The sequence below is a fragment of the Balearica regulorum genome, chromosome 3 (assembly GCF_011004875.1).
Source record: "Balearica regulorum gibbericeps isolate bBalReg1 chromosome 3, bBalReg1.pri, whole genome shotgun sequence".
In the NCBI taxonomy this organism is placed as follows: Eukaryota; Metazoa; Chordata; class Aves; order Gruiformes; family Gruidae; genus Balearica; species Balearica regulorum.
In genome coordinates this window covers 65,570,322-65,580,655 of record NC_046186.1, presented here as the reverse complement: position 1 = coordinate 65,580,655, position 10,334 = coordinate 65,570,322, and the positions used below count along the sequence as shown (strand labels likewise).

Here is a 10,334-nt window from a genome sequence, read left to right as displayed (position 1 = left end):
GTACTTTCCAACAGGAAAAACAGTTGCAACCGTAAACAGTTTCATAGGGCTGGGAAAACGTTCCCTGCCCAGATCTAACCTTTTCCATAGGTGGAATAAATATGAGAACATCTTGAAATACACTGTTGCTAGTAGAGAAGCAATTTACATGGCTGGGTCGGAGTCTTCAGTATTTTGTTCTTATCTATAACATGACCCTAGAGATCTCGGTGTCAGTCCAGTTATTCTAAACATCTAAAAACTCAGGAAGTTTAAACTTCTTGATTTGAAAAATTATGCTGGAACTCTCCTAAGACTGTTCAATGTAAGGAGATTTCACGAATATCTAGCTCCTTGTTGGAAATATTTGCATACATCTTGTTATCTGCCTTTGCTATGGTCCTGGCAGTATAGCTGAGACTGGCTGGCACTCAAGCACTGTCCAGTAACACGGACGTTTTTGTTTCAGCTACCGATCCCCTGTTTTGCACTGACCTGTGACAGTGCTTTCATCAACAGTGCCATGTCTGCAGATGGGAAAGGCTTGCCCAGTTTTTGCACGAGCTTTGCTTGGTGTCATCTCTGCATCTGCACAGGAGGTGCAGCCACTAACTGAAATGTCACTGTTTCTCCATCGTTTTTCCCTTTTGTAGGTTTGAAATTATGCAGGCTCTTGTGAAGACTGAAGAAACTGTGCCATCACCTACTGAATGGTATTTTGTGCGGAACCAGGAACACTTTTTTTTACAGAGGTCAACTTATCCATCATATTTTACTTATAATGTCTTTTCTTATCTCAAAGAATTAACTGTTCCTTCGGGGACTGTGCTCATACTTCATGTGGAGTTTTCTTTACTTCTTGAAAGAGTGTTGCAGTAGGAAGGTAGAAAGCAAACTTACAGCGAGAAGTAAAGAAGTGGCTATAGAAATGGTTATGAAACTACATATATAGAATGGCCTTTCAACATTGCCAAAACATCTGTAAATCTCATTTCAAAGCAGGCATAACAGACAATCAGGGACTGACTCAAGGAAATACTTAAGATTTGCCCTTATACAGTAAAGCACTTAAGTATCTGATTATCTTCAGTCGTGCCTTTTACCTAAGCATTTATTTATACACTTTGCTAAGCCTGGTACTGAGCAAGAAAAGCTCATCTGAATTTAAGGCACTTTACTGAGAAGATCAAAATAATATTTCAACTGATTAACCAGAGTTAAGGGCTTCTCCTTAGCGATACGAAGGGCATGCCGGTACAACTGAATTCAACAAGAACTGCAAATGCTTGCTGCTACCTCTGGAAAATGATGCCTTTTTCCTAGGGATCTCTACTGGGGCTTCCGTGCCTGATGTTAAGCACCTGCATATGGAAATGTTGTTATTTGCTGTGTTAAACCCTAATCAGTTACTATTATTACGGGGGTTAAGCAAGCAAGTTTGGAACTTGAACATGCACAAACAAAATCCCATGCACAGAGCAACGGGCCACGTACAGTACCAAAGAAAATGCACGGTCCAGCTGTTTCATGGCCTCTCTTTTCTGTGCAGAATCAGTACTACTGTGCTTAATGATAACACATTTATCTAACTACACAGAAACAGATGATAATTTTAAAATGTATCAAGTGTAAAAGAGAGCAAAAAGGAAAAAAAGCACTGCTGCAACCTTCTGTTTGTGGACTTTCCCAATTTTTATTCTAAACATGAGTCTAACATCATTCATGGAAATGCCAGCTCAGCACTGTTGAACAGCAGTCTGTTTCTTTATATTTATTTTGCCCCTTCATATTTTCTTCCATTAAAGTTTAGCAATGTACACAAACAAACTGCAATGAGAAAAAAAAAAAGACAAAAATGAAACTCATAAAAAGGCAGGCAGTAGAAGTGACCTTTGCCACTCCTTTGATAGTATTTTGCACATTTCTCTGCTAGTGGCTAAGATTTTTTTTTACACTTTCAGGCAACTGTAGATGATAACATGAATAAAATTGTTTGGTGTCTCATGAATTTAACAGAAACATTTTAGAGGCTATAATTGCTCTTTCTGGAGTGTACTCTGATTTAGAGATGGAATTCTTTCTGTGATTTATGTAGCAATGTATTTTATACCATGTAAGGTATGCTTTTAAATCTGCCTCCTCACATACACACATATTTGAAATGTTTGCCTTCATACACGCACTCGCACAAACATAAATGCACAAAATCATAGATATATGCACCTACATAAGAACATGCAACAGGATACACGTGTGTATGTGAATAAATCCATGTATGAAGGCAGATATTTGTGTGAATGCAGAAATCTCCAATTATTATATCCCTAATTAGATCATATTTTTGGTATTATGCAGGCCACAATGAATTATAAGCAAAAGATTCTAAGGGAAAACATAGGAAATGCTTGTGACTGACCTTCAGTGCTTTCCAGGAGTGGAGGCTCTGGGTAAATTTAGTGTCTATTTGGGATCAAACCAAACCTCTGATTAGCAGAAATAACCAGATGCTGATTGCTTTGTGGTTTTCGTCCTTTAAATATATTCCCAATCAGAAAACTCTCTGTGTAATGATATACTAAGGAAGCAGAAACATAGCATCTACTTGGACCATCTTCATCTCCTACATGAGGGTAGCAGCCCATTGTATTAGTTATGGTAGAAAATGCAACAAATAGATTTATGCAGCTGATGGGCCCATTCCTTCCATCTGTCAAAACATTTTCTACACATGCTGTGCATGGTGCAGACAGCCCTATATGTTTAGCATTACTGTTCACCTGTGTAACCACATGAACGTGCTAACGCCAGTGACCTAGTCACACTCTGCTATGGCTTGCTTAGGGACTAGGAGCCAGGAATTTTACTCCTTTTTCTTCCACTTGCTGGCTTTCCCTTTTTCCTATCCCACAAATTTAACTGAGATTTCACAAATTTTCCCACTCTGCAGCAAAAGGAAACCAGCCCTGTGTAAGTTTTTCCACACACAAGCGAGGCTGGCCCATTGAATACTGGCCTTCAGATAGGGGCAGTCAGCCAGGACATAATACTTTGTGTATCCAAGTCCCTGGATGGCCATTGCCCCAGCTCCTAAATTACAGCCAGAAGGCTCAAGCCTAGGGGAGGCCAATGGTAGTCCCCTGCACTGGAGAAGAGCAACAGCAGATTGTCACTGGACCAGCCTGAGGACCCTAGCCTCCCACATCCCACATGAGCTGGTTGACCAGTGGGCTAATGATCTAGCTAGAAACTTTTCCTCCACTGCAAAGATATTTAATTAGTAACAAGAGGTGGAGCAGCTGGAATGGAGGAGTAAGACGAAGAGCAGCACAGTAGCCCAGTGCTTACCACATTTGGACACGGTCCTTACTTCGTTTGCAGCAAGGCAGAGAGGTAAAGCCATGTCTGCTGCAGCTAGGCGAGCTATGGAGACAGCTTTCTTTAACCAAAGAACCAATTCTGTTAGCCTTTTTCACATTCACTGTTCCTTCGAAAAATATTCCCATTTCAGTTGGGTACCTGTAGAAAAAGTAACTGTTTAGCATGAGAATGATGGGCCAAGGCCCCCTACAACCTAGGCATAAAGGACTGGGGCTTTTTCATTTCTTTTTTCTCCTCCATGTGTCCTTCTGTGAGTCCCTCCCTGGAAATGGAAATGGTGTATTGTAATGCAGATTTCCTGCAGAATCTCACAGATCACTCTCTGCAGGGATTTCACTCTTCAGCTGAAATACTTTTCAGCCAAGGTATTGTTCATTTATTCAACAGCTTTATTTTTAAACACGGAATACTATAACTGTGCATTACTAATTCCTTTTAAAAGAATTATAGTGTTTATTTTTTGATTGAGGCTTGAGGGCTCAAGATCATTTAGCTGAGTTTTGTTGGGGTCTTTTTTATTCCATTATTTATAAATTTAAAATACTTTATGAAAGGATCAAAATAAAGTAAAAGGCCTCAAAACCCCACCAGTCTTGTTTTCCTTTCTTCAGTCCCAGCACCCAGTCTGTTTTCTCTTTCATGCTTTCCACAGAGAACCATTTTCTTCAATGTAACCACTGGCTGATTGACTTTCACCTCTGTTTTCACTTTCTTCCTATTTGTGGAGGTCACAGAAACAGCAGAGGTTTCATTTAATTTATCATTAGAGACTACACTTTGGCCCCAAAGTACTCAAGAGCCCAGAGCCAGCCAGAGAAATGCTGTCCACCTCAGCCCAGAGCCAAGGTGTAAGACCAGAACCGGGAAGCAGGGAAGTCCTCGGTCCTGCCCTGAATTCATCCCCAGGAGCAGGTCTGGTCTTTGCCCTGGGTCACCAAACGCTGAAGTGACCAGTGGATGGTCTTCTTCAGCAGCACAGTGACATCTCCCTTCCAGTGGTTTCAGAAAAGTCAGACGAGCCAAAAGGCGTGACACGATGGTGAAGAACCTCTCTCCCTCCAGCCCGTAAAGGGAAGATCTGTGCCCCGGTGTTACTGGTGCGGCTGGCACAGACGGAAGATTTCGTGGGTGTCTAAGCTTTTGTTCTGCAGCTGCTTCACAGAGATTAATCCAGATTTTGTGGAGAAAAGGGAAGACTGACTGACAGAAGACAAGATCCCTGTGGAGGAGGGAGAGGGTATTCACTAGCGTCCCCCACCACTGCAAGCAAACTTTTGGCCTGAGCCTACTCTCAGCATCTGCCATACATGCTGTATGCCTTACCCATGGTAACACTTCGGCAGTGGGAGAATACACTTGTCCTGGGCCTGTTCTTACTCTGTCAAGCCATGCTAGAGCCTGGAGAAGTCACTGCTGTCCCCACAGTTCAAGTTTGCTGGCAGTACAAGGCAGGATGGCTCAGGGGAAAGGTCCTGAAGCATTACACTCGTGTTCAAGATGATGTTTGCACCTTACTATAGCAGAGCAAAGTTATAGACGTTAACAGGTCTCAAACATACTTAACTAGGGAAGACTTCATCCCGCTGAAAACAAAGCATGGGATTAGGAATTTAGCTGAATCAGGGCCTCCAAAAAACCTGAGTTGCATTGTTGCTCTGGAAGTAATAACCACAGGTATGGTTTTGTATCTCCAAAGTAAAAAATATAAGAAAATGCAAGGGAATATTTAGACTTTGGTTAAGAAACCCTTAACAGAAGAAGTATTTGCTCTGGGCTAATAACAGTTGTAACCCCTTACGTTATCTTTATGTGCTAACCTCTGCCTTAAAATGTGCATGGGCGATTTCCATTGATGCATGTAAACATAAATTATTGAGTAAAGAATAATTGATTTAGAATTGTAAAAAATCAGCAGCCTTGCAGAGAAAAGGGACAGCAGCAGACAGATACATTTTAAGTACTAATGACTCTGCCTTATGAGAGTAGCTTTACCCAGTGTATAATGCATGAGTGCTAAAATAGGTCAAACCCTGGAAGCATCCACATCTTTGAAATCATTATGAATACAATGGTTTTACTGCATCACCAATTGCATAAGAGCTCCAAAGCAAAGCCGTATGTGGAATGCAAAACATAATGAAAATCCTTGCTCTTGTGTCACAGATTAGAGAGCTACGACAGATTTGGATCCTTTCCCAATTTTAATACAGTTACATTCCTGTGGCTGGTACTTCTACGTTTTCACTTCAGTGTGTGATAGGAGTTTGCTCCTTCATGCTTTTTGTACCGTTCACAAGATTTCAGCTATTTGTGGTACAGGAAATTTGGCATGTTAGCAGTGATGATAGTCATTTCTATTCAAAGAAAGGTTTGGCCATCCCGTTCATATTCTGCTAGGGCTTTGAGGGGGAGGGCTTCATCCCGTGATATCCCATCCCCCATAAACAGGGGAAGTTTGTTCGCTGCCTACCTACCACTACAGCTAAAGTTATGTCAGTGCTAGGTAATGAAAAGGCTTTGTTATTTAACAGGCAAATAATAGAGAGCCTTTGTGCAAGGATAATTACAGTGGTTTGGATATTCCTGGATTAACTCTTGGGATGAATGTTCATCTCAGTAAATCACTAATAAATATACATTAGGACCACGTCTCTCTCCATTTTATACTCTAGTCATCTTGGTCGTGCTACTCACAAGTTTATCTGAGGCTGGTTTTGTAGTACGAGCTTCAGGACACTTTGCCTATCCTTGCTGTATAACTGAAACAAAACAATCAGAACTTCCTGCATTTTACCTCAACCAATCTGTCTTCTGATAAAACAGTGACGAGGTTGCGTAGATTGCTGGCTACTGGGAAGAGTAACTGGTAAATATTTGCACAGCACTTCGAAGAAGTAGGACCTGACTCATTGCGGCATTACTTCAGTTTTACGTCAGTATTAACCATTAAAATTCATGTCGCTATCATCTTAAAAACCAGCTGCTGAGAATCGGGCTCATAAAGGGCCACACACCATTGCTGCTCTTCTTGCACTACTTTGTATCTGTTATTTTTGCTGAGTTATCAGTTACCTGAGCCAGTTCACGATACAAGTCAATGGGGGGTTTCTGGGAAGAAGGGAGGGGATGCAGGGAAGTGGCAGGCATGAGTGGCTGGTACCGGAGATGCCTGGCCAGAGGAGCAGGAGTCACGTTTGCCTGGACTTCTGGCTAGTGGGAAAACACTCCAAGTCAAAGGCTGGTTTCTCTGGAAAGAAGAAAAGTGTTGAAACTGTATGAAGAGCCCTAAATACTGGCCACAAAGGTGTGTTGCATCTCATGCCTTCACAGTTTATTTTTGTGGATGTCAACATGAGCCCAAGACTTCATTGCACATTATATGTCACAGCTCCTTATGTCACAGGATGACCCACAGATACAGGCAATGACATTTTGTCCAACACTGCTGTCCTGGCCTTTAGGTCTGACTGAAGAGTTTTTGATGAAAATCAGGAGGCACAAGGTCCAAATATTTATCTTATACTTACAAGTATTATTATTTAAATTATTCTACCTGACAGCTCTCCTTAGTCAGAGGACTACAAAATAGCCCCCTTTGAAGGGAAAGTAAGGCACAAAAGTTTATAGAGGGAAATGAAGAGTGGGAAAGTACTGCTATTATTATGGAATAAGAGTGCTGCAAAATTGCTGTGAAAATTGGAAATCCATGATTTTATTGCCAAACCTGATTTTGCCTTACAACAATAGTCATGAACAGCGGAGATGGAAAAAAAGACCCGTTAGGTCATTTTTTTCTGTCTTCTTGTTAATTAAGAGTGTCTTCCTACAAGGATCTTGACTGTTTTGTTCATTTTAAAAATAACTAAAGGAACGAGGGTTCAACTCGTTCTCTTGGGAGACTTCTGCAGACTAACAGACCTCACTGCTAGGAAATCTTCCCTCATTATCAGCATGGATTTTTCTTTGTTCACTTTCATCCCGCTACTTCTAGTTATACCTGGTTGGACCACTTCTATATTAAACCAAATTCCATCATTTCACCTCATGTAAGTATTTCTTTACCAGGGCAGATACTGGGCTAAATCTGAGCTTCAGTGAAGAAACTGGATGTAAACCCAGAGTAGCAATTGGCTATAATAAGCCCTATTTTTACTATATACTGAGCACACAAAGAGAATTACTATTTAAATTCTGAATGGGAAATCTGAAAATCAATTTTTTTTCTTCAAGCACTTCTTTTTTTTTCAAGTATATGTCTGCCTGCTTCTCAAATCCACTTAAGCACTTAGAAAACAGCTTGCAGACACCAGATTCTTCCCCTCCAAGAAAACTGAACTGACATGCTGGAGCTGCAGATCACACAGTAGTTCACATTTAAAGGGAAGGCATGTCTTTTATTTACTACAGGACCAATACCAGACATATCTTTGCTCAAATAGTTAGCTAAGGGTGAGTATGTCCTCTGTGCAGAAGGTCACAATGGGCTATGTACCACTTAAGTCTCAGTTATGCTCTATTTATACCTCCCTCTGAAACTCTCTAATTGGGAGATCCTAGGAATTTTTCTCCATTTAGCCATATTTTGGGTGTTTCACTGTCTCTTGGAGAAGTCAGTTATAAGAAGAGTCAATTAAACATTATCGATAATGGTGTCAGGTAGACCTGCTAGTATACAGCAAGAGAAAACAGCAAAAGGCACTTATGTAATATCAACTATTATTATGCACATTGCTCCTCTTTCTTTTCATCCATTCTCAGGTTTCTAACAACTTTAACATTCAATCTCCTGTAAAGAAAGTGAAAGTTTTATTGAAAAATCCTTTTTTTGCTCAGAAAATAGCAAGGGAAACCCATGAAGAAAAATATAACAGTCTTCCAACCAATCTTAATCAGGAAGAAAGTGAAACCAAACTGCCAACAAACAAATGAACAAATGCATTTCAGAAGCTTAATATTAACCTTAAATTGAGCTACTGAAATTATAAAGATGCTTCCTGCTGTTTCTCTGAGATATTTATCTTTTTATTTGAAACACATTCTCCATAAAAGGACATTGGTCTCAACATACCACCTTCTTTCAAGATGACAACTTTTCTCAAGAGGGAGAAAAAAATAGGACAGAATATTCATGCCTGTAGCCAGACTCCTAAACCTATAGCTAGGTACCCTAAAGAGAAATTAAAACTTCTGCAGAAGATCCAACGCTTCTGGTTAGTAAGCCGTCGCTTTTTCTATGTTGCTAATTTTCAGGAGGGAATAACTGTGTCAAAAATACATTGCTAGATCCTTGCTTCCGGTTTCTGGCCAACTCTTCCCTTCTTTTATGTTTTGCAGTTCAGATAAGTGAAATACTTATTTGCAAACTACAAGCTTGTTCCCTCCAACTGTCCCTTGTTCCTGTGAAAATAAATTCTGTCCGCTCAACTTGCCCTATGTCATACATGTTCTGGGATGAGAGGTTACTCCAATGTGAAGCTTCTGGATCTAGTCAGCTGCACGGCAGTGAAAAGAATGAGTGGATTACAGGTGGTAAAAAATCAAAGTGAAAATAAAGAAATGCTTAAAGCTACATTAAAACACATGTGTAGTGTACTTCACAGGAAAGCCCAATGCATCTGCATTTTGGAGAATGGTATAATGCAGCTGTGAACTTCCTAGGCTTGCTGTGTCTATGCCAGACCCTTGAAATTAGCTCGCATGAAAAATGTTCTTGTGGTTTCATTTCCTCTGCAGGGTTTTGGGTTAGGGTTTTGTTTTGTGGTTGTGCCTTTTGGGGGTGTTGGTTGTTTCCCCCCCCCCCCCCCCCCTTTAAGCAATTAAAAATGCAAGGGAAATAAATTCACCAGTTCAAGTCCCTCAAAGAGCAGGTTTACTGTCCTCCGTACACATTCTTACCTTGTGTTTGTCACCGTTTCTGAGCTCTGTCTATTACTGCATGAATCAATCTGCTTTATCATTCTTTCCTGAGAGCAGTGCGGACAGCCTGGGATCTGGTTTAGAATATATTTAAGTATTACATGCACACTCATGTTGTATCAGGTTATATTTAAAAAGGCAAGTTCAAAAAAACTGATGGTGGTAAAATGTGTGATAGCCTTTAGTTCTTCTGGATATATCCTCACAGTTTGGGGCTACCGAGCAGGAAAGCTCTGTCACTCATTAACTTAATGCTTAATGTCCTAAACAACATTGAGCCAGAAGTGCCTGCAACGGTTGCTCTCAGCGCAAGGCACCCGTTCCTCAAGGACCAAATGATTTGCAGCACTTTTTCCAGGCAAGGGCCCCAGGAAAGAAAAGCCCAGATGGACATGACGCTTTACCCTTCTCTTCTTCTTGCATGAATGAGAGTAGGAAGCTTTGGAGGATGTTCTTAGAGGCATGTGTCCCCTACTAGTTGGATGTCCCCAGCTTTCCTTAGGAGCTTTTAGGGATCCCTACATCAAAAGATGTGTAGTGGTCAAGACTGCTGACGTGCTGGAAGGTGCGTGAGGACTCCCTGGGACCATGATTCTCTCCAGCCTGCAGCACAGAAAACTCAGGTGACTTTGTAGCTCTCAGGGAGACTATTTTGAAACTGCATGAAACCAATCATTCCGCAAAATCATTTCCACAGGCAAAAGTTGGAGATATTAGTCCATAAATCAAACCTGTATTGCATTCAGTCCCTCTGCTCCTCTCCTTGAAGACATTCAAGCAAGCCCAGGCTTCCTTACTAAACAGTAAAGTTAATACTAGCCACTGCCTTCTAAATTAATTTGGGAAGCAGTTTGGTTGCAGTTGTATCATGGGACAAAAGTGAAGTTGTGATCATCAGATCCTTCGATTCCAAAAGTACAGTGAACTCAAATATTAAGCTGGGTTTCTGATGTCTGCTTTTTCTGGTAAGCGCTAATATTTTCAAGAAGTCCCATAAATAGTCTTCATTTTACTCCAGAAAGAATTTTGTATCATCAGTTACACCCCAAAACACAGAGGCT

The 10,334-nt window shown here is 40.8% G+C and overlaps 1 long non-coding RNA gene across 2 annotated transcripts; it reads right to left on the bottom strand.

Annotated features, from left to right (window-relative positions):
- Positions 1 to 1,684: 1,684 nt before the first annotated feature.
- LOC142601282 (uncharacterized) lies at positions 1,685 to 9,879 on the bottom strand. 2 transcript variants are annotated; one of them, XR_012834884.1, is made up of 6 exons: positions 9,796 to 9,879; positions 9,253 to 9,347; positions 6,430 to 6,604; positions 4,681 to 4,871; positions 2,396 to 4,576; positions 1,685 to 1,806 (listed from the first exon to the last, which is right to left on the bottom strand). It is a non-coding gene; the product is annotated as an uncharacterized LOC142601282 (long non-coding RNA). The 2 variants fall into 2 exon arrangements; XR_012834883.1 differs by lacking the exon at positions 4,681 to 4,871 and having other exon boundaries at positions 2,396 to 3,495.
- Positions 9,880 to 10,334: the final 455 nt, after the last annotated feature.